The sequence below is a fragment of the Kogia breviceps genome, chromosome 12 (assembly GCF_026419965.1).
Source record: "Kogia breviceps isolate mKogBre1 chromosome 12, mKogBre1 haplotype 1, whole genome shotgun sequence".
NCBI lineage: Eukaryota > Metazoa > Chordata > Mammalia > Artiodactyla > Physeteridae > Kogia > Kogia breviceps.
The window spans coordinates 73,142,905-73,165,957 of NC_081321.1; the positions used below are offsets into that span (position 1 = coordinate 73,142,905).

The 23,053-nt window shown below is 37.8% G+C and overlaps 1 non-coding gene across 1 annotated transcript; it reads right to left on the reverse strand.

The window, feature by feature from the left end:
- Window positions 1-16,609: 16,609 nt before the first annotated feature.
- On the reverse strand, window positions 16,610-16,716 carry LOC131767544 (U6 spliceosomal RNA). The gene has a single exon (XR_009338750.1). It is a non-coding gene; the product is annotated as a U6 spliceosomal RNA (small nuclear RNA).
- Window positions 16,717-23,053: the final 6,337 nt, after the last annotated feature.

Consider the following 23,053-nt stretch of genomic DNA (forward strand, 5'->3'; position numbering starts at 1 on the left):
TTGGTCATTGGCTGGGGATAGCCATCAAAAGAGCGGCCACTGGGATGGATTCTAAGGAAGGGCAGCTGAGGGTCTCCATCAACTACACTTTGCTAGCAAGGCTCTCTTGAAGGAGATGTCAATGGCAAATTTCCACAGACATCACAATAGTATACCAATAAATAAATAAACAAGAAAGTATTCACAGGGAAATATATCTCCGTCATTTCAAAACTGTCACGGTAATCCTGTCCCCCCAAAAATCTTTCTTAAAACGTAACATTCTGACGCTTTCAGGTTATGATAGATTAGAATCATACATCAAGATTTATAGTGGCTGAACCATGTTTAAGCGCATCTCCTTAGCAATAAACCAAAATCTATAGGTTGTGGAACTGTGCTTTGCTGACACCTGGGATATTGGATTTGCTGCAACACGTAATTGTTCTCAGCTCTTTCCACTGTGGTTACTTTTCATTGTGCCACCTGGCAAGATAAAAAGGAAGGGAATCTGAGGTTTTGCTTTCCCTTCTGTTTCCATGGACACGGATTTATAATTTTATATGAAAGTCAAAATCTGTCACTCTTATGAAGTCTGTTCTTGGAGCTACTTTGCTAACAGCTTCGACTAATGCAGCAAAATAATTAGGAATCAGCATAGAAAGCACACAAAGTGAAGGGAAATGAGCCCCTTCTTAAAGATGTACAAGGCAGGGGTGGGGAGATGGCTGTGGAGTGAGCCGCGGTTTAGGAAAGGGATGAAATGAATAGAAGGCAATAAAGCACTAAATGAATGTGGGTGTTTCGGAGCATTGGCTGGTATCTTAGCATGCAATGTGGATATAGTTTACTTTTAAACCAGAAACAATAGAATTAATGTTCCTTTTAAACATAACACGACCTAATGGTTAGAACTACATCCGCCTCCTGCTGTCTCTTGTACAAATATGTGACTATATCAGTAGAACAGTTTTGGGAATCTTGCCATTGAGACATTTACCATTCAAAAAAAAATTCATAATTAACTTTAGCCTAATTGATTTTGGCCCTGTCCACTCTTTTGCAGGTCCCAGGTCTGTGGGGCTGTGTCCTATGGCTCTTATCACATAAGGTTTAAAGAGGCCTTACCGCGTGTGAAGGACACTGGCAGACAGGAATTGATATAAAGAACCTGAGGGATCTTTGTTTTGAAGGAATAGTATATTCAAAAACATACATTTTAAAAAGGAAAATTAGGAAGGGATTTTCAAATTATAAAGAATTCTTCATTTCTGTGGGAGGATTCATTTCACTAATACCATGATATTAAAATGATTAGATTTGTGTACTACTCATGTTCCTGAGGTGTTTGGTGTGGAAGTGGGCCGTAGACTTCGGAGCTGCGCATCTGATTAGGTCAAACCCACCAGGATAATCTTAGTGAGTAACTCAGAGTCAACATGGAACTTTCATTGCATTTGCAAAATCCCTTCACTTTTGCTACATAATGTAACCTATTCACAGGAGTGAAATCAATCATATTCACAGGCAAGGGATCATACAGGGTATGTGCTCCGAGGGAATTTTAGGGCCCATTTTAGAATTCTGCCTGCCACAGGTAAAGACTAAATCTTAACTTGATAGATAGTGGTAGATTTTTAATATAACTGGATTTAATTATTAGTCCAAATTCTATGCCAGATGAATATCATTACACATTTTTAGCTAGATTTAGGAGCTCCATACATATAGACTTTGATTAAAGTTAGACATGGTAACTGGAAATTTTATTACCACCTTAGTATTTTTTTCCTCTGAGTATCATCCCAATCCTGAGACAGTGTGCTCGTGTGTGTGTACGATATTGGGGGGGTGAGAGTTAAGGGGTGCATTTTGTGTAAGTAGAAAGGTTACTATTTAAAATTAATCAGAAATACGTCATCAACTGCTTGACAGAGGGCAAATGAGGTTCAGAAAATATTTTTAATGAAAGATTTCCAAATTTCTTCTTCAGAGTATGTATGATCTCATTCTTCCATATGAATATGAATATATATGTTTCCTAAATGCCATATATATGAATAGATAGATAGATAGATAGAGAAATAGAGAAATGGATCATTCAATCTTCTAAGCAAATTTGAACACTGTTTGAGGAATGTCTTCATTTTAAGTTGGACACTTAATACCCTTTAGGCCAGAATTACCTCTCCATGAGGAATCTCACTGTAACAATTTTTTCTGACATAAAATTTGCTGACATAGGCAATGAAATTTTCTATTAAAATAACCGACATATTTTGCAACAACCTTTCAAATATCACATTTGAAAGCTTATCAAGAATTATTTTCAAGATCCATTGTGTGACAGACACTGTTCCAGGCTCTGGAAAATAGCCAGATGCCTATTTTCTAAAGAAGATAGAGTACAAGCAAGTAAGAAAACAAATGGACAGGATAGTTGCAGATAATGATATATGCTATGAAGAAAATGAAACAAGCTGATTGAATGGGATTGAAGTAGGGGCAGCAGAGATGAGGGGAGGTTAATTTAGACTATTTGTGAGATATGTTCTCATTGAGGAATTTACGTTGTAACCTGGACAACAAAAATGAGGCCAGCCAAGAGAAAAGCTGAAGACAAGAGCTTCTAGGTAAAGGGACCAACACATGCAAACATTTATGGTAGAAACAATCTTGTTGCGTTCAAGGAATAAAAAGAAATCAGACAGTGATGGAGTCCAGTGAAGGAGGAGAGAGGGAAAGTGCAGGTCAAATCATGGAGGTTAGGTAATTTATTATTTTTTAATATAAATTTATGTATTTATTTATTTTATTTTTGGCTGCATTTGGGTCTTCGTTGCTGCACTCGGGCTTTCTATAGTTGTGGCGAGCGTGGTCTAGTTGCGGTGCACGGGCTTCCCGTTGTGGTGGCTTCTCTTGTTGCGGAGCACAGGCTCTAGGCATGCGGGCTTCAGTAGCTGTGGCACTTGGGCTCAGTAGCTGTGGCGCATTGGGCTTAGTTGCTCCGCGGCATGTGGGATCTTCCCAGACCAGAGGTCGAACCCGTGTCCCCTGCATTGGCAGGCAGATTCTTAACCACTATGCCACAAGGGAAGTCCCAGTAATTTCTTATAAGTCATGTGATGATTCAGTTTTTGTTTCTAGGTGCAATTGATAGCCATTGTAGGATTGATTTGTTTAAAAAAAAATTACTCTGGCTGCTGTATCATGAGTGGTATTTGATAGAGCCTCATCTATATCCATTGTTTATAACTGGAAACAAAAATGTATTACTAGTCCAAAGAAAGAAATCAGTGAATTATTTTCACTTTTAGTATTTATTTTTGTTTTTAATGTATCACTTAGTTAACAGGATACCTTTCTACTTGGCATAAATCTTGTCCATAGTTATTTCTGATAAAAACCTTTAAAGGGAACTTTCAAAGAAATGTTATAAACATTTATTTCTCCACTGGCTATTATTTTAAAGAATACAAAGGAAATGTGAAGCCCAAACTTGTCCCTTTATAAATTTGTTCCTTTTCTTCCATTAATTTGCTATGATTTGTTATTTTAGAGTTGCTAAGGAATACAAATATGATATTATAGTCTTCCCTTTCTAAGCAGAAAAACCAACATTTGTACACCTACTTTGGAATGAAAAAGGATAAAATAGTTTCACGATATAGGAAAATCAAATTTGACAGGATGCTTTTCTTTTTAATAGCCTATTTTCAACACTTGTCTTTTTTTTTTTTTTTTTTTGCGGTACGCGGGTTTCTCACTGTTGCGGCTTCTCCCGTTGCGGAGCACAGGCTCCGGACGCGCAGGCTCAGTGTCCATGGCTCACGGGCCCAGCCGCTCCGCGGCATGTGGGATCCTCCCGGACCGGGTCACGAACCCATGTCCCCTGTATCGGCAGGCGGACTCTCAACCACTGCGCCACCAGGGAAGCCCTCAACACTTGTCTTATAACTAGTTTTTCCAGCTGTATTTTGATATGTGTGAGCATGTCCAGTCCATCTCTGCAACAAACCCCCAACATTTTGTTCACTTTAGGTAGCTAGAGTTTTAGATATCCAAGCAACTTACTTTGCAGTGCTAAAAACAAAACAAACAAACAAACAAAAACAGGAATACGCATAAATTTCCAAAGATTCACTCCTTCAAACAGTATAGAGAGTGGAGCACAAAAAATCTAAAATCAAAAGTCCGGAACACAGAGACATCCTGATTCCAGTAATAGCAGACTGTGTAATGAGGGCAAGTTCTATGGTATAAATACTTCTACTTGAAAGCATAGCAGAGTCAACAAAGCATTGAAAAAGGACAAAGATTCAGGAAAAGGCAGAAACTCAGAAAGAAAACTTCAGCATTTGGGGTCACTTTTCCCCTGGAGACTTGTGCCAATTCTAGATAAAGTGGCTGAGAAACTGAGCTGGAGTATTTTCAACAGTCTGCCAGAGCTGGAGGAACAAAGTTTGGGGCCAGGGTCCACCAAGAAGAAGAGCTCCCGTGAACATTCTTTGCTCTCTGTTGAGACCCTGAAAGACACATCTTAAGGATGAACCCAGAATAGACAGGCTTTTAAAGGATTGCAGGACACCTTTACATCATCTGAAACTTACCATATCGCAAACACAGAAGCATGGCAGAGCAAATGTCAATTCTCTCTAGAGAAAGGTAAGATTATCCTAGACCTCAGCTTATTTCTAAAAACAGTTGTGCACAATGTCCTAAATAAAACAAAAAATAACCAGGCAGAAGAGAAATAAGATCACATAAACTGGAAACAGCAGAAAAAATAGACAATAGAAATCAAGCAACGGTTACTTCAAGGTATTAGACTTACCAGATGCAGACTTTAAAATATAATATTTACTATTTTACAATGTTGATGGAGATAAAAGACAAGACTGAGAAATTTGGCAGAGAATTAGAAACTAGTAACAAAGAGCCACATAGAAGCTCTATAAACTTCATTGAAAAGCACAATTGAATTTAAGCATGCAGTGGATGAGTTTAACAACAGATTAGATGACGCGAAGAGGAAATTTGTGAAACGAGGGTTAGATCAAAAGAAATATTCAGAGTAAAATGAGACATAAGAGGATGGAAAGACACTTAGCTGATGCAGTGAGAAACTCTAATGTATATTATGATTCATGAAGAAGATAAAGACCAGTTGGGACAGAGGCAATATTTAAAGGATAATGACTGAAAACACCAAACTAAGGATTCAAGAATTCCTCTTTAATGGTGCGATATAAAAGCTTTCCATCTGAGACACGTCACAAGACAAGGATGCCTCCTATCACCACTTTTATTCAACATTGAATTAAATATACTTGCCAATAAAATAAGGCAATAAAATTTAATGGAAGCTTTAAGAATGAAAAGGAAAAAATATAGCTGTCATTATTCTCAGACAATATGATTATATGAATAGGAAATCCAAAAGAATCTATAGTTAAATTATTAAAATCAATACATAAGGTTGGAATAGTAGCTGAATATAAAGTTAAAACATAAAAGTTAATTGCATTTCTACACACTAACAAATAGTTAAAATTTTAAAATTTTTAATTTAATTTTGTTAACCCTGAAAATAGTGATTCATTCAAAACAATTCCTTAATAAATATTCTTAACAAGCAAATAGAACATACAAATAAATAAGAAAGTAAGTGCATCTGATAAAAGGACAAAATATGTCTTAATCTCTGAAGTTCACCATCGTCTCCACCATTTATGTACTCCAAGCTGAGCCACAACAACTACAGGTATTGGCTGAGGATCTTGTGCTGATTCAGATTGTATCAGGCACTTGGAGGATGGAGAAATGGTCAAAGTTGATCCTTCTTTGCTTTCTTTTCAGTCTGTGTCTGATTAGTCTAATACCTTGAAGTAACTGTTGCTTGATTTCTATTGTCTATTTTTTCTGCTGTTTCCAATTTATGTGATTTTTATTTCTCTAGTGCCTGGTTACAGCTTATAGTCTGTAGAGATAAGGCTACTGCAGATGCAATCAGCTGCAAAAGAGTGTAACTCTTATTTATTCATTTGGGCATTTCCTCACTCAACAAAAGAATATTGACTTCCTGCCAGGAATCAAGCATTTTTTCTGAGATATTAAGAAATATGAAGAGGAATAAGACAAAATCTTTAACATTAGAGCAGAAGAGTCCAAAGGAGAGAGACAGGAAACAAGGTCTGAGGACACAGGGAATGTTTTGTGGAGGACCCAGGAACTAAGCTAAGCTTGCAATGGTGGAGAGAATTTGGATAGAGTCAAGATTTTTAAAAATGGCAATGGACATGGGGTGGTCATGCTTTCAGTCTCACTAAACCGAAAGTTCAAACGGAAACTGGGAGAAATATGGATGGATTCTTTAATTTAAAAGCCTAGCAGAAGAATCTAGAATTCAGGCAGGTCAGCAATGGGGATGAACTGTGGGCTTTTTACACATAAGAAATGTCAAGGCACACCCATAATTACCTTTACTCTCCATTTCCTAGAGCTGACAAGTATTCATTGCGGATCTATTTTAGGTAGATGAGCATGGTGGTTAGAAGCATTGATTTCAGAGCCAGACTGGCCAGGTTTGAACCTGACCCTGCCACTCACTAACCATAGGTGACCTAGACACTTTCCTCGTATAGAGAGTGGGATACTAATAGTATTGCCTCACAGATCTTTTATAAAAGTTAAATGAATTAATCCACATTATGATTAGCCCAATGCCTGGCACAAAATAAACACTATATAATGTAGCTATAATAATTATTATTATCTGCTTTATGTCCAGTGTCAACCTAAACACTGTGATAGATGTATTTTTTTAAGTCTCTCTCCTCAGAGACCTTATAATTTACTTGGGGTTCTGGTGGGGGAAGTTGCCACTGAAGTGTATGGGGAAGGATACTTAATACCATAAGGAAATGTTCAAATACATTGTGAAAAGAAAAAGAAAACAGTAAATAAAGGAAACTACAATACAGAACTGAAAGGATAATCCCAAATATCTTTTTTGATAGTCCGACAGGATTCTTAAAATTCTAGAAAATGCTAGCTACTACCTCTGGGTACTGGGATGATGAGTGATCTTAAGAAACATTGTTGGGGGCTTCCCTGGTGGCGCAGTGGTTGGGAGTCCGCCTACCGATGCAGGGGACGCGGGTTCGTGCCCCGGTCCGGGAGGATCCCACGTGCCGCGGAGCGGCTGGGCCCGTGAGCCATGGTCACTGAGCCTGCGCGTCCGGAGCCTGTGCTTCGCAACGGGAGAGGCCACAACAGTGAGAGGCCCGCGTACCGCAAAAAAAAAAAAAAAAAAAAAGAAACATTGTTGGATTATCACCTTGAAGAAGAGGCAATGGGTGTAATGCAGTTCACAGGCTTTAGGACCATAAAGAAGCGGGTAGATGTCTCAGCTAAACCTCTTGCCTGTGCAGGCTTGAAAAAGTTTTTGTTCTTTTTGCCTTTTTGTTTTTAACATTCTCAGCCTCTGTTTCCTCATCTACAAAACAGGAGAGTGCCTGGCACCTTGTAGATGATTTACACACTGTGGTTATTTTTGTGGGGTAAACTAACTTCCTCACAGCATTCGTTCACAGCCTTCATCGCCAGCCACATAAAGCCATCATAAACCCAAGTTCATACCACTGACCACTCAGTGTAACCAGTGCTACAACGTGATCACATTGGTCTCAGACATTTTTTAAATATCCAGTGATATCCAAGGCAACAGAAGTATGTATTTACTTCTGCATTCATCTGGCAAGAATTCATGTTGAATACCTGAACTTGCAGTACTAGGTGCCAACTGATAGACTTTGTAGATATCTTGCTTGTCACAAAGTATGAAATTAAAATTCATTTTCAGGACTTCCCTAGTGGCGCAGTGGTTAAGAATCCACCTGCCAATGCAGGGGACACGGGTTCGAGCCCTGGTCCAGGAAGATCCCACATGCCACGGAGCAACTAAGCCCGTGCGCCACAACTACTGAGCCTGAGCTCTAGAGCCCACGCGCCACAACTACTGAGGCCCGTGCACCTAGAGCCTGTGCTCTGCAACAAGAGAGGCCACCGCAATGAGAAGCCCGCTCGCTGCAACGACGAGTGGCCCCCACTCGCCGCAACTAGAGAGAGCCCACGCACAGCAATGAAGACCCAACACAGCCAAAAAATAAATAACTAAAATTTTTTAAAATAAAATAAATTTTTAAAAATTCATTTTCACTACCTTATTTATTCATTCATTCAATGACTGTTAATGAATTGTATTTACTATGCTAAACAATGAGTATGAAGTTAGTTTATCCCCAATCCATTTCTTCTAGCCTCTTACAGAAACTACATTTGGTTCTGCTTGTGGTTTCAAAAAGAGGCCTAGGGCTTCCCTGGTGGCGCAGTGGTTGAGAATCCGCCTGCCGATGCAGGGGTCACGGGTTCGTGCCCTGGTCCGGGAAGATCCCACATGCCGCGGAGCAACTAAGCCCGTGAGCCATGGCCGCTAGGCCTGCGCGTCCGGAGCCTGTGCTCCGCAACGGGAGAGGCCACAGCAGTGAGAGGCCCGCATACCGCAAAAAAAAAAAAAAAAAAAAAAAAAGAGGCCTAAAATTATACTTACCTTTGACTATAAATAGCATTGGACTAAGAACAAGACAAATAAATTCCGACCGATCAAATCCTAGCAGCTCCTACATGACATTTCAATCCTTTCATGCTGTTTTTGAGCTCTTTGGGTTGAGATATTTCAGGTTTACTTATTTTAAAAGCAAAGATCAGATGCTGTCTCATATTTTGTCACAGTTTCAGGCAACCCTGGAAGTTTAAAAGTTTTAATTTAATCTGAAAGGCTCTTAATAAATAGTCAATGCCAGATAACCAGAACTTGAAGTAAAAAAGAAAGACATACAGAGTCTTTTTTCCTTCACAGTAGTTTTTCAGACAATATCTATTTCTGAAACCCATACAGAAATAGAAAGATTCAAGAAATGTTCCTCTTATGAAAAATGTGCCACCAATCCATAAAGGTATTGTTCACAGAGTTGTTATAGCAAAAAGTTTAAAACAATCTAAATATACAAAATGGAAAACCAATTAAATGAACTATTATATTTTCAAAAACTGGAATATGCAGCCATTGAAATATTGTAGACAAATATCCAATGACATGGAAAATTCTACAAAATAAATTGTTAAATAAAAATCAGATTACAAAATATTTATAGGATGTTTCAACCCCACCATTTTGACACAGCTGTTTTTGTCTCTGAAGAAATTTTGACCCTGAGGATGTGTATAGTACAAATATTTTGATCAGATTAGGCCAATATTGCTAACATTTTCATCAAGAAATTAGGTCCCAGAGCAAATACCACTAAGCCAAATTATTCCTTGATCAAAATAGTACTGTAACTATTTTTCAATATTTTTTCAATTTTCTTCTTTAACTGAGATTATTTCTTTGACATTAGTTGTTTTCCATCTAAATTATAAATTATAATACTTATAAAATCATAATTTCATTCATCAATGAGGTTTTTGTCATATGAATTTTTATTGATTTCTTTCAATCTTTGTGGGTTTTCTCTTGTAGCCATTATATCTACCAAGTTCAATATTCCTGGGTGAGAATTTGCAGATCTAAATATTGTTAAGAAGATCTTATTCTTCCATTAATTTTCAGTCAATAACAAATTTTACCATATGCAATTTAAGATGTTGTCAGTTTTATTCTATGGAGATTATTTGTACCAGTCATATTTAATGCAAATATCATTATTCCTCTATTAATCATATGAAAATTATAAGCAACTTAATAGAGAAAAGGAAAGGGAAAGAGGTCAAGGAAGAGAAAGAAGATGGGTGAATGGAAGAGTGAGAATAGGTTAATGGGAAAGGCAAGAGAGAATAAAGGGAGACAAAAAGAAACATGCAAAGAAAGAGACAGGTCAACGCATAAGAATAATCAAAGCTGTGGGATCAAAATGGTGGGATAGGATATTACTAAAACATAATAATGCTATCTCTTCAAGCTTAATCATGCCAGTGCTTTCCCTTGACAAGATAAATTCCTGAAAAACTCCTCCAGAACATTTCTGTATTTCTTACTTTAGATCTCCCTACATATTGATCTGCATCAGAGAAAGGATGAATTCACCACATCAATGAAGGATCTTTTTACATGACCATATAGCAACCAGTTAAAGTATGTAACATTTTATTAATATTTTATCTGTTCTACATGCTAAACAGTTAGCCTAATGTTGTTCATCAACATGACTGGGTATTTGGACATCAGCCTGTTTGGGGTACACAGAGGTTCTGCTGGATATCCAAAACCCATCTCTCAATATCAAATATAGTGTTCTCCATGGTATCAAAGATGAGGCTAAGATCAAGGTAATGAATAAATCAAATGCTGGGTCTTGGTCTGCAAGTAAGGGTCAAGGACATGGAAGTGAATGAAGGAGGAAGGAGGAAAAGCACAACAAGGTAGAGAGAACAAGGGTGGCATTCCCCAACTGATGTATTTACTTCCCAGGGCCACTCTTAGAGCCAAGAGAGGTCTCATTTCTGCCTTTTTTCATCCCCAGCTCCCATGCAATTAGCTTTACTGCCCCCAAATTATAATTTAGACCAATAGTGTTCAAACCTCTCACACATTTTTTGAAGGTACACACTCCAAAAATCTTATGCAAAAGCCTAACTTTTTAAATCAGGAAAATTTTCTATTCTGGGGCTAGAACAGGCAAGGAAAAGAACAGGGTTGGAGGAGTGGTAAATCTCACACACTTAGGTTCTTTGCTCCTCCCCACTCCAATCACTCCACAGTGACCTTAGAAGGAGCCCCATAGAACCCAGTTTGAATCCCACTGGCTTAGACTATAAGCTGTATTCTAGAATCTCTGAAGGTAAATTTTACAGGTAGGCTTGCAAGTGTAAAGATGCCACATCTTTGGCAGAGCTTTGTAAGTTGAACCAACTTATTACTCTTCAAGGTTTATTGTATTGTCTTTGTTTTCTAGTTAAAAATTTAATTTTAAACATCTCTTAGAAGTTCACCATTGATTTTAACTTACATTATTAAAAATAATAATGATGATAGCTAACAATGATGTAGCACCTTCTTCTTTCCTGACAATGTTTTAAGTGCTTATGTGTATTAATATATTGAATCCTCTCAACTCTGAGAGGTCAATACTATTATCTCCTACCTAGAGATGAAGAAACCAGGACACAGAGAAGTCACTAACTTGTCTGAGGTCATATACCTTGTTAGTGAAGTGGAAATGTATTAAAATCAAAATCGGATGCATGTTTCATTTGAAAGAGTAAGAAATTATACATGAATCCAATTATGGAAAATTTTCTTCAGTGATTACCAAATCATATGGCATCTTCTTAATAGTCCATCTCGAGCAATTTCCGTAGAGTCATGGAAATTAATTCTCCAGGCTTTAGTCATAGAAGGTCATGAAAATTTGGTCTGAGTGACTCAAGATCTTTGTAGGAGTCTTTGACTCTTGGTAAATTCATTTCTGATATGAGTAATCTATGACAATAACACTTGCCTAACAAAGTCTTCTTATACAATCCACTGATAAGATAAAATCTATCCCAAAATATAATTTCCAAATTTTTTGCTAAGAGTCGAAGGGGGAACTAAAGTAAAATATATTGTCATCATCAGGGGCATAACATAAACCAGTAAAAATAAAATGAGAAGATATTATGACTAGATTAAAAAATACTAAGAAGTGCTGTGAAAGATTGGTAGTGTGGGCAGAAATTATCAATGGAAGATGAGATTTCATGTGGATTTTGAAGAACCTCTAGAATTTCACTAATTTCTTTAATAATAAATAAATATGTATTGAGTGCTTAACAACAATAAAAGCTTTAACCTTGATTTTGAAGAACTACTATAAAGTCATTAATTCATTAAAAAGTCAACAACTATTTATTGACTACCTAACAGTATTAATAACCAACATTGTCCTCAGTAACACAGAAATAAACAGAACTGAAAAGTTTTCTGCTCTCTTGGAGTATATTCTAATGGAAGGCGGCAGATGACAAACAAATGAATGAATAAGAAAAAGTACTGGATAGTGATAAGGAGTATGCAAAGATAGTGTGATATGATAGCCAGAGTCTGGGTGGCTACTTTAGATTAAGTACTCGGAAAAAAGGCATCTCTAAGGAAGTGATATTTAAGCTGAAACCAGACTGACAAAAAAGGACCAGTGTTCTGAAGACAAGAGAGAACAGGCAACAGGAATGGTTAGTGAGAAGGCACTAAGGTGTGGTCAAATTGGGCTGATTCATAGAAGAGAAAGAGGGCCAGTGTGGCTGGAGCATCAGGGTCAATGGAGGAGAGTGATGGGAATTGAGGCTACAGTTGTGGGCCTCCCAGGGCAATGATGAATTAAATATAATGAGAAAAAATTGATAAACACACAATCACATACTTCCATGGGATAAATGTTATGGTAATGATAAATATTGGCAGCCTCCTATTAGAGCATAGAGGCACCTGACCAAGACTAGGAAATGTGATATTGACTTTAAGCCCTAAAGGATGAGAGGAGTTGGCCAGACAAGGCAAGAATAACGGCATTCTAAGGAAAGTTCTAGAATAGCAAATAGTTAATTGCAGCCAGAGCCTAGAGTCTGAGGCAGGAGTGTGGTGAGAGATGAACCTGGACACATAGGAAAGACAAAATGATAGTCATAAAACACCAAACATCATGAAGTTATTTTTTAACTGAGTAGATCAAACAATAAGCATAATGAATATGGATATAACATATAACAAGTATGTAAGTACATTAGAAAGTGGCCTTCAACACTAGTAGCCTAGAGTTCTAAGCAATGAGGACTTCTACCTTATTTCTAGCTCCCCAGAAAAAATTTAAAAAGATACTAGCTCTTTGCCAAGCTCAGTCCTTGTCTGGAAAGTTCTTACTTTCTGTTGACTATTGTCAAATGAAAGTCAGTGAATGCCCACTGCGGTAGTTTGTTCACCAGATATTCTGGGGCCCCACTCTACAGTGTCCCTCCCTGAAGAAGGATTATATATCACTGCTCTGATGGACTCAGAAGTGATCATGTGACTTGCTTTAGCCAATGAAATGTAAACAGAAATGATGTGGGTCACACAGAGGCTTCCAGAGCTGGCAAGTGGTTTGCTGTGTTTCTTTTTCCTCTGTTACGACAACTAAGTGTTCCAGGTAGAGGCTGCTCCATCAGATGACAGGAAGTGGAGCAACAGCCAATACGGAAAGGACATGGTATAGAAGATACAATAAATCAGCCTATATCACTGAGGTTGGGGGGTAGGGGACTTATTTGTTAATGCAACATGAACTAGCCCATCCTGACTAGTAAATTCACAAACACAGACTTCCAGGGCAGAAGGGATGAGGCAGGAGATGCTGAGTAACACCAAATACCTGCAACCCTTTGGTCAGGTTACCCCACTCAGGGATTTCCCCCACAGATTTCACACCAGAACCACGAAAATGAAGTATATTTAATCTTACATTTTCACTCTCTCCCTGCTCGTGACCAAACAATTCAGTACTAATGACTAACTACTCTAACCAAAAAAAAAAGTGTGACAGGGGATGTAAGCAGCCTGTCTGTGCTCCGTTTTCACAGCCCACAGCTATAAATAATACCATTAGGAAAGCACACATTGCCTTAGATGGAAGGCACAAAGAAAAGCACTTTCTCTGATAGTTTAGCAACACATTCAGATTTCATGTCTCAAGGTAAAAATAGGCCTAACAAATGAATTAAATTTGGAAGCTGAGCTGAAGTGAAGAGCACTGGCATTATGAAACACGCCATAGGAGGAAAGAAAGACTTATAAGGTGCTGTTTTCTCTCTGCTGGTGAGCAGGATAGAAGGGTGAAAAAAGGATTTTCCTGAGAAATAAAAATAATCATCAAGGATTTGAAGTTAAAAATATCACCCTTATTACATTGGTAACTGAAAGGAACTCTGCAAACCGTGCAGGCTTCAGCAAAGAATAAAATAAATCTAGACAGATAGGATTTTCTTCTGAGTACTTTTCAGTATTAAGAAAAAAAGGGGGGTAAAGATCCAAAGAAAATGGATGTCAAAGAATGTTTAAAAAATACTTAAACTTCCAGTTCAATAACTCATATGTTTTGATTGTTTAGTTTAGTTTAGTTTTTGTTTTTGGTTTGTTTCAATAAAACCCACTCATTTCTATTATGCAATTTTTCAGTTCTATATTTAATGTTTCTGGTACTTGAGCAAAAGAAGTGTTAGGAGATACTATATTTTCCAAAAGACAAGAAAAAGTCATCAATCATTAACCTTTCTTAACGCTGCAGTCTCTAAGGCAAGTACATCGTTTATCCTATACCACATGCAAACAAAAAATACTAAATTGTCTTCTATGTCAAAATATGCTCTATTTATCTGCAAGCATAAATATATCTAACATTCGATATATTCATGAGGCTAAGAATCGTTTCTTGCTCTCCTTTGTATCTCTCTCAGGGTCTACTAAGTGCAGTGGCTAATACCCAATAAGTGCTTAATACGTATTTTTTAATTGAATAGAGTGACTTTTCTCCATCAGCCCCTCTTTGCTTTAAGTGGCCTACCACATATGAACTATACACTATGTTGATGGAAAATTAGTGTAACTTTTGTGCCAGCAAAACATCAGCAGACAATAACACCACCATCTGACTCTATGTCTAAATGCGTGTTCCCCACACTGCACAACTAGCATCATAAAAGTGAGTTAGGATAACTCAATTTAATCATTTCACTGAACAGCTGGAGAACTGCCTGAATATGCCAGCAGTCCTGTGGCCATTGTGATTTGGCCAGATCTCAGTTCCCAAAACACTAAACACAGGTGAGGCCTTTCCAAGAGATCCAAATGGCTTGGGGACACAGCTGAGATGACTCACAGCCATGATCATGAGAAAGCAGAGGGCTCATGTGTTCGTTGTAGAAACAGGCTTGGAACAGCTTATTCCTGGATAACTGGACAATTCTTGTGGTCAGCCCCTTCAAGCGTAGGAGATCTAAGTAATCAGTCATCCCAAGCAGTCAACAATGATTGTGCAAATCCTCAACCTCCATAACAAGGGCTTCTTGATTAATCTGTGAACAGTTCTGTTCTGCTGCTTTAAGGCCAGCTAGTGTGTTGGAACAAAGCACAGTGGAACTGTTGGAACTGAAGTGTCAATGGTAAAGAACTTACTGATAATGCCTTCTTCTAGCTGGCTGTGAAGTGTCTCAGGACCTAAATTAAGACAAAATAAAGCAGACTAGGATTTATAATCTTTGTTTTTTAGAGTAAACATACCATGAACAGTATAGTTTTATCTGAGGTTTAGTGACTTCAGGGTAATTTATGCAAACACTTAAAGCACAATTGGAAGTTTTGAACTCACATTTCATACTGAACCAATTCAACAAACATTAATGAATGCTTACTATGTGTCAAGTAGTGGGGTTGGGTACCAAAATATAATGATGAACAAATGAATAGGGTGCTATTAAGAGTTTATAGCATTTGTTGAATGTTGCATGAATTTACCTTCCATTGATTCCACAGTCAGGATACCACTTCTCCAATTCCAGAAAAACAGGCTCTCCATGAACCAATGAAATTTTCAGGCCAAAAACATTTTGAAATAAAAACACAACTCAGAATTAACCTCAACGAATATGATTGCTTAGTCATCTATAGTAATGTCATTGACAATCAGCCATTGTTAATGAGCCTATGCAGAGACCTTGAACCTAGAAGGAAAAGAAAGTCAACTGACTGTAGAATCTGGATATAGATTTATCCATTCATCCATTTATTTATAAATTTGTTTATTCAACATATATTTTATTGAGTCCCTAATATGAGTACATCCTGTTCTAGGCATTGAAATACCATAGTGAACAAAGCAGATAAAGCCTTCCTCTCTTCAAGCTTATATTGTAGTGAGAGAGACAGAAAATAAGCAGGCAAGCAAATTAAAATATATAATTTCACTAAGACTAACTGCTCTAAAGATAAAGAAGGATAAGGTAATAGAAATCGATTGATGGGTTTGGAGGTGAAATAGATGGTGAACATCTCAGCAGGCTGTATTTTGGCAGAAAGACAATACATACATTATAAGAATACATTTAGCTTCCGGGTTTTTTTTTAACATCTTTATTGGAGTATAATTGCTTTACAATGGTGTGTTAGTTTCTGCTTTATAACAAAGTGAATCAGCTATACGTATACGTATACATATATCCCCATATCTCCTCCCTCTTGTGTCTCCCTCTCACCTTCCCTATCCCACCCCTCTAGGTGGTCACAAAGCACCGAGCTGATCTCCCTGTGCTATGCGGCTGCTTCCCACTAGCTATATATTTTACACCTGGTAGTGTATATATGTCAATGCTACTCTCTCACTTCGTCCCAGCTTACCCTTCCCCCTCCCCGTGTCCTCAAGTCCATTCTCTACGTCTGCGTCTTTATTCCTGTCCTGCCCCTAGATTCTTCAGAATCTTGGTTTTTTTTAGATTCCATATATATATGTGTTAGCATACGGTATTTATTTTTCTTGTTCTGACTTACTTCACTCTGTTTGACAGTAAAAATATGGAATGCTTCACAAATTTGCGAGTCATCCTTGCGCAGGGGCCAGGCTAATCTTCTCTGTATCGTTCCAATTTTAGTATATGTGCTGCCAAAGTGAGCACTTAGCTTCCATTTTAATTAGCAAAATATCAAGAATATTGCTGAAGCAAGGGGCTGCAGAAAAATAAGAACAGAACCAATAGGTCTTAGCTCAGTCTCCAAGACTCCCCCAAATCCTCAAAATGGTGTCACAGCTGCCTGTGATACAGTTCGTGCAAGGTAAACACTGGTGTTTTTTGCAGAGCAAATTCAAGGTGTAGTAAAGTTATAAGCAGCTTCTGAGATGCAAAATAGGGTAACGTGCCAAGACAACAAGCCTTGCCAGACATATCATTGCATAGAAAGAAGATTTTCCAGATCACTTTAATACTTCCTTTAGGATACCAAGAACTTAGATTATAGAGTTCTACCATGGTGTGGAAAGGATGCCTATCCTCTCACAGCTAAGCCATCACTATGGCAGACAGAGGATGTGTCTTAAAGGAAGTGGAAGAAAGTCTGTCCTTTTATGGACATAAGATGGTGAAAAAGAGAAGAAAAAAGACAAGTAAACACATGCCTTCAATTTTTTTCCATCTTGGCTTCCACCGTGAAAGGTGGTAATAGGTCACACATGCAGTACCAATGAGATCCACTACCCCCAATTTAGAATCTGAAATGGGACCACTTAGTAGAGTATCCAACCTAAGGCACAGCCACTCAAAGAAACCTTAGCAGTGTGGTTAGGTAAAGAAGCCTCGATATTTCATGTTCCCAAGCCATCTGCATTTCCCATTGCTTGGATTCAAAGTGAAATCCAACAGGCCAGCCATGGAGCCCACCAGAGAAAAGCATAAGGGCTCCACAGCTGAAGAGGACCCCAAAACAGAAGGCCAGATGGCGGAACTGCTAGAAACTTGGTGGCTGACACAAAGCAGCCGAAGTCCACACTGGTAACATTTCCTGAGCCAAGAGAACAGCCCACAGCTTCATATTCTGCAGATCTCAGCTCTGAAAGCTGGGAGAGAATTCAGTAATCAATGACCATGACCTTGGAGCTCAGAAGACATCACACCTTAAAGAATCCCAAATCTTCTCCTTTGCCTCGGGGCTACACAAATTTGAGCAATACTCACCTTTCCACTCGCACCAACTCAATGTTAGAAACGGGACAGGAGGAAATAGAAACTCTCCAAGACTCAATATTTTTCTTCATATGAGAGACTGAGTATAACCGAAAGGGGCTATTTACATTGTCAGATTGAACTAATTTTAAAACATACTGGAAATTTAATTAAGTTTTCCCACAAACCAGCATGTGGGAGCTCAGGAAGCGGGCAGGCAATAGACAAAATAAAGGAGCTATGTTTCTCTGCACATCTGAATTGTCGTGTGGGTTAAGTCCTGAACTCTGCCACACAAGTCACACATTTCATCCGACCTCTCTCTCTTATTACCTGTGGGACCCATGTCCTAGGGTTGGAGAAAGAGCTGGTGCAAGAGACTTGGGTCCAAAATATGCAGAACTGACATAATTCTTTCTCAGGGTAGTCAATCATTGTATTCAGAATTAAATTAAGAAGTTCCTTCTGAATGGATAAGGCAGGAACTACTTTCTGAGACCTAGTTGTTTAATGGGTGTTGAAATTTTTTTCCAGGGATCAGAAAGTCAGAACGTGGCCAATGCAAGACAACGTCAAAGAGACAGTGTCTTCTAGAATATAATAGATTCAGACATTTTATGAGGAAAATATAATAGATTTCAGACATGTTTATGAGGAAAAAAAGATGGGAATCATCCAAACTCCCATAACAAGTACCTCTTTTTATAAACTTGCACTTCAAATTAATTGGGTTTCTTAGTTTCAAAAAAATCACAAATGAGTTCAAGTTGGAGACAAAAAATAGGCTCTTAAATATCAAACCTTGTTTTCCTTCTTGAGAAACTCAAATATAGTAATGAATAGGGATCAGTGACGTAGGTGTAATTTTAGGAAATCTCCTGACTTTATAAAAGTTCAAATATTAAGATAAAATAAGATGAAAGTACCTATTTTTAAGCAAATATGAAAATAATATAAAACAAAGATTTCCTAAAGATTCTTCCTTTGAAGAGGAGGAAGAAAAAATTAAAAAAACAGATTCATTGAAAACATTTTAAAATATTTATTTCCATTTATACTGTTTCTAAATTTGTTTAAAATATATTTGTGCTAAAATAACTGAAAATTAGCTTGCTGACAAAAAACTCAGCTTAGAAAGAAAAGGAAACAGAGGCTTAACCATTGTTCCTTTACAAATTCTGCCTAGTTTAAAAAATAAAAATTTTTTAATAGTCTGTCTTCATTGTTCTTCTAACATCTTTTCATAACCAGCTTTAATGTGATTTCTATTACATCTTCTTAAATGAAATAATATATCTATCTTTTATTTCACAAATCAATCAGGTATAACATGTAGTTTATACTTTAAACTTTTCCTTTGTAAAGATACCCAGAGATTTCCTAAGAATCCCAGGGAGAGTGAGAAGGCATGATTTGTTGTTAAGAAAGCCACTTGAAAGAGCTTCCAGGTGAAGTTTTTAAAACACCCTCTCACCCAGCAAAACTTTCCATATTGTTAAATCTCATAACCTCTGGTAACCTGTAATATTTGGAGGTGAGGAGGTGACTTATCCCTCACACTTTCCCAAAAGAGCCCCCTGCTCCTACTTGCCTGTAATCACGTTTTAATATTGAACTTAATCTTCTTGCTCACAAATTACAAGCCTATAACAATTACCTCAAGAGTGGCACCAGGAAACAAGAGTGCATTATTACTGCACAATCACCCCTTAATATTTCCAATTTACTCCTTTCATTCCAGGCCTTTGCAAAAGGCCTCATTTATTCTTAAATTCCAGGAACACTGGAGCTAAGAAAAGCTTTGTTGTGTGGCAGAGAGCTCCAGATCTTGCATTCATGAGGAAGGGGAAATCAAATGGGGCCATCCGTTAACAGCTCAGTCCAGAATCCTTATGGAAACCCCGCCTCTTCAAATGACCGATGGGCCTGGGCCTCTCAGACTGCAGGCTGTTTGCATTCAGTCAACACTTCAATTTTATAGGCCTGTGGAGCCAAAGATTACAAGACTTTTTAACTCCAGGCTGCCTCTGTCTGGCTACACCCTCTGTTTCTGGAGCCCAAATCTTTTTTAACAGCTCTACAAAAACAAGCAATTAGGGTAACTTCTGTTAATCTTCTCCTTTGGACCTAGAGGTAATTACAGATTTTGAATCAACCAGTGAGGAAGCAGAATGACCACTACCAAAGCTTGGAGCTATTTAGGAAAGATCAAACTGTACCTCAAAGGCAGTGATAAGGACTGACTCCAGTCGCTTAAAAATGTCCTACTGTTGTTTCATAGGAAGTTCCATACAGTGCTAGCCTAGACTTTTAAGGAAAAGAAGAAATATAATTAACATGAATGAATACTAGAAAAATGTTGGCTATATTCCCTGCACCATACAATATATCTTTGTATCTTATTTACTTTATACATGACAGTTTGTACCTCTAAATCCTCTTCCCCTATCTTCCCCCTCCGCCCCTTCCCTCTCCCCACAAGTAACCACTACTTTGTTGTCTATATCTGTGTCTGTTTCTTTTCTTTTTTTCCTTTTTTGTTATATTCACTGATTTGTTTCATATTTTAGATTCCACATATGAGTGATATCATACAGTGTTTGTCTTTCTCTGTCTTATTTCACTAAACATAATACCCTCCAAGTTTATCCATGTTGTTGCAAATGGCAAAATTTCATTCTTTTTTACAGCTGAGTAGTAAATTAACTATACCTCAATAAAAAAAAACAAAAACAAACAAACAAAAAAAACTAAACCAACTAAATAAGTGAATATAAAGACTTCTTTAAAAAATGAAAAGAAAAAGTCAGGGAGATATTTTAAAAGGCTCAAAATATGTTAGAGCATCCATTGCTCTATCTTTCTGTTACCAGATGGGTAACTGCCCATCTGGTTTCTCCATACCCAATAGCATGCACCTCTTCTTTTCTCTTAATTCACACTGTTAATGTACTTCAGTCTATTAACAGATTTGAAATTTAGTCTAGGCAATTTATGTTAAATTAACATAACATAAATTGTTATGGTCTTTTTAGCTACTCAAAATAAAATGCTAAACACTGGGTACAGGAAAATTCATAGCATCTCTTCCAAAATCGGATTTTTAAACTGCTTTTTATCTCTAATCTAAATTATTATATATAATAAAATACAGAAAGCCAGGGGTTCTTAGGGAGAGGCAAGGAATTCATTTCATTCCTGTCAACAAGTATTTTGCTATAAAATGCATCAAAGGTCAACTCTGAGTTGTCAATGGTCAACTCTCCAGTAACCTGGCATCTTTTCAAACAAGTCTGTAGTTTTTCTATAAAGATTTTGCATGGATATGCCAACTACACACTTCTTGAAATATAAACATCATAAATGTTAGTAGGGCTAGGACTGCCACCAAGAGAACAGGGAGTTCCCAATTTACTAATGGGTTGAATTTCAAAACCTCATATTTTTAAGTACTTGGAGCACAGAGTGAACTTTCCCATAAAAACATTGTGTGATTATTCCATCCAAATGGGTCTGCCTAACAGCGCTTCACTCACGCTCCTCCATGCCTGCCCCTCTGACTTGCCTCTGCAGCTCCCTCCTCCTGGAATGCCCTTTACCCCTCCTCTCCTTCATATCCAAAGGCAACTCATGCCCTTGACAACCAGCTCAAAAGCTACCCCACCAAGATTCTCAACAGAAGGAACAAATTACTGGATCTGCAGAACTGAAGTGCTCTTCATGGCCCCTCTGTAGTGGACATTGTTGTCATTTCCCCCCACGTCCATTCTACCCCCTCCAATCTGTGGTAACAGCCATAGGGTTTCAGTGAGACTGAGCCCACCCCTATTTCCTGGAGTGGGGTCTGTGCCAATGAGGACAATCTCATCTCTCTTGACTGAATCTTTGATCCAGGTAATCTAATCCTAAACCAATAGGTATTTGACATTTTCCTGGCCACATGGACTGGTTCAAGAGATGTACAATCAGCACAAGTGTTAGGACTTTTCACCAATGACTGTGGGAGGAGACATTCTCTTCCTGGACTTGAAAGTTACTGATAATATGGCTCATGTTGCTGTGGGCGTACCTGTTGTTCCCATCAAGGAAGCCAGAGTGAAGTTGACACCCAGAGGAGGGCAGCAGAAATACAGCCAGAATCCTGATAGAACAAGCTCCCCAAGCCTGACCTACCTCTGAAATTTCCAGTTACATAAGCCAATCATACCCTCAAGCCACTTTGAGCTGGGTTTTATTACCTCCAATGAAAGCCTATTACTGATACAGCCCTTATCTCTTTCTACTTCATATAACATTTTTGTGTACAGCTTTATATTTCTTATAGTACCTATTAATTTTCTGAGACCAAGACCACATCGAACTTATCTTTGTATCTGCCCAAGGTGTATATACACATATACATAACTACGGGTTGAACTGAGCCAACTAACTCAATTTTTCTCAAGTGAAAGACAGTTATGTGAGATGTTAAAACATTTTATAGAGGGAAATAATTCTATCTTTAAATAGGATTGACAAGCACTGGATTTTAAAAAGAGGGAATAATTTCTTTACTACAGTATTTCTTAAAGTTGTCAGTATACTATACTAACATACATTGACAAAAAGTAGGATTTAGTATATTTGTCAGACTTATTTAACTCCTTATCTCTTTCATGCTGAACATCTTGAGGAACTAATGAAACAAAGAACATACTGGGAAAAATGCTATTGTACGTCAAAATGTATCTAAACTATGTTAAGAACTCCAACTTGAAGAACTTTGCTGAATAGGAAGGAAGAGGAAAAGGAAATCTTCTCCTTAATTCCTGAGGTCAAGACCAGCCCAAGACCCATCACCCCTCTCCATACGCTGTTGACACAGCTCCTGTATGTCTTCTCCCCGGGAACTTGTCCCCTTTATGCTGATCCACACCCCTCAGCTGTGCTCACTACATTCTGATCTTCCAGAGTGCTCACTTCCTTTGTCCCTACCTACAATAAAAATCCTTTTTCCCTTCAAATAGTTGAGCTGTCCAGAGGAAAGCAATCTGACTCAATTGTGAAAACTCAGTCAATCCTTCATATCTCCAATTCCTACAGATACTGTACTTTATTATATTTCGATTAACACCATCCCTTCAAAAATATCTCTAAAAAGCATAGCATATATGTCAGTATTACAAGTGGAAGTGTAGGGCAAACATTTTTTAACAGGTGTACACATTTACATGAGATCATTCTATGGAAGACCTCTGACCTTCACTATAGGAAATAAGGGACACTTCGGTTGTCAGGATCGTCATCATCGTTGTTA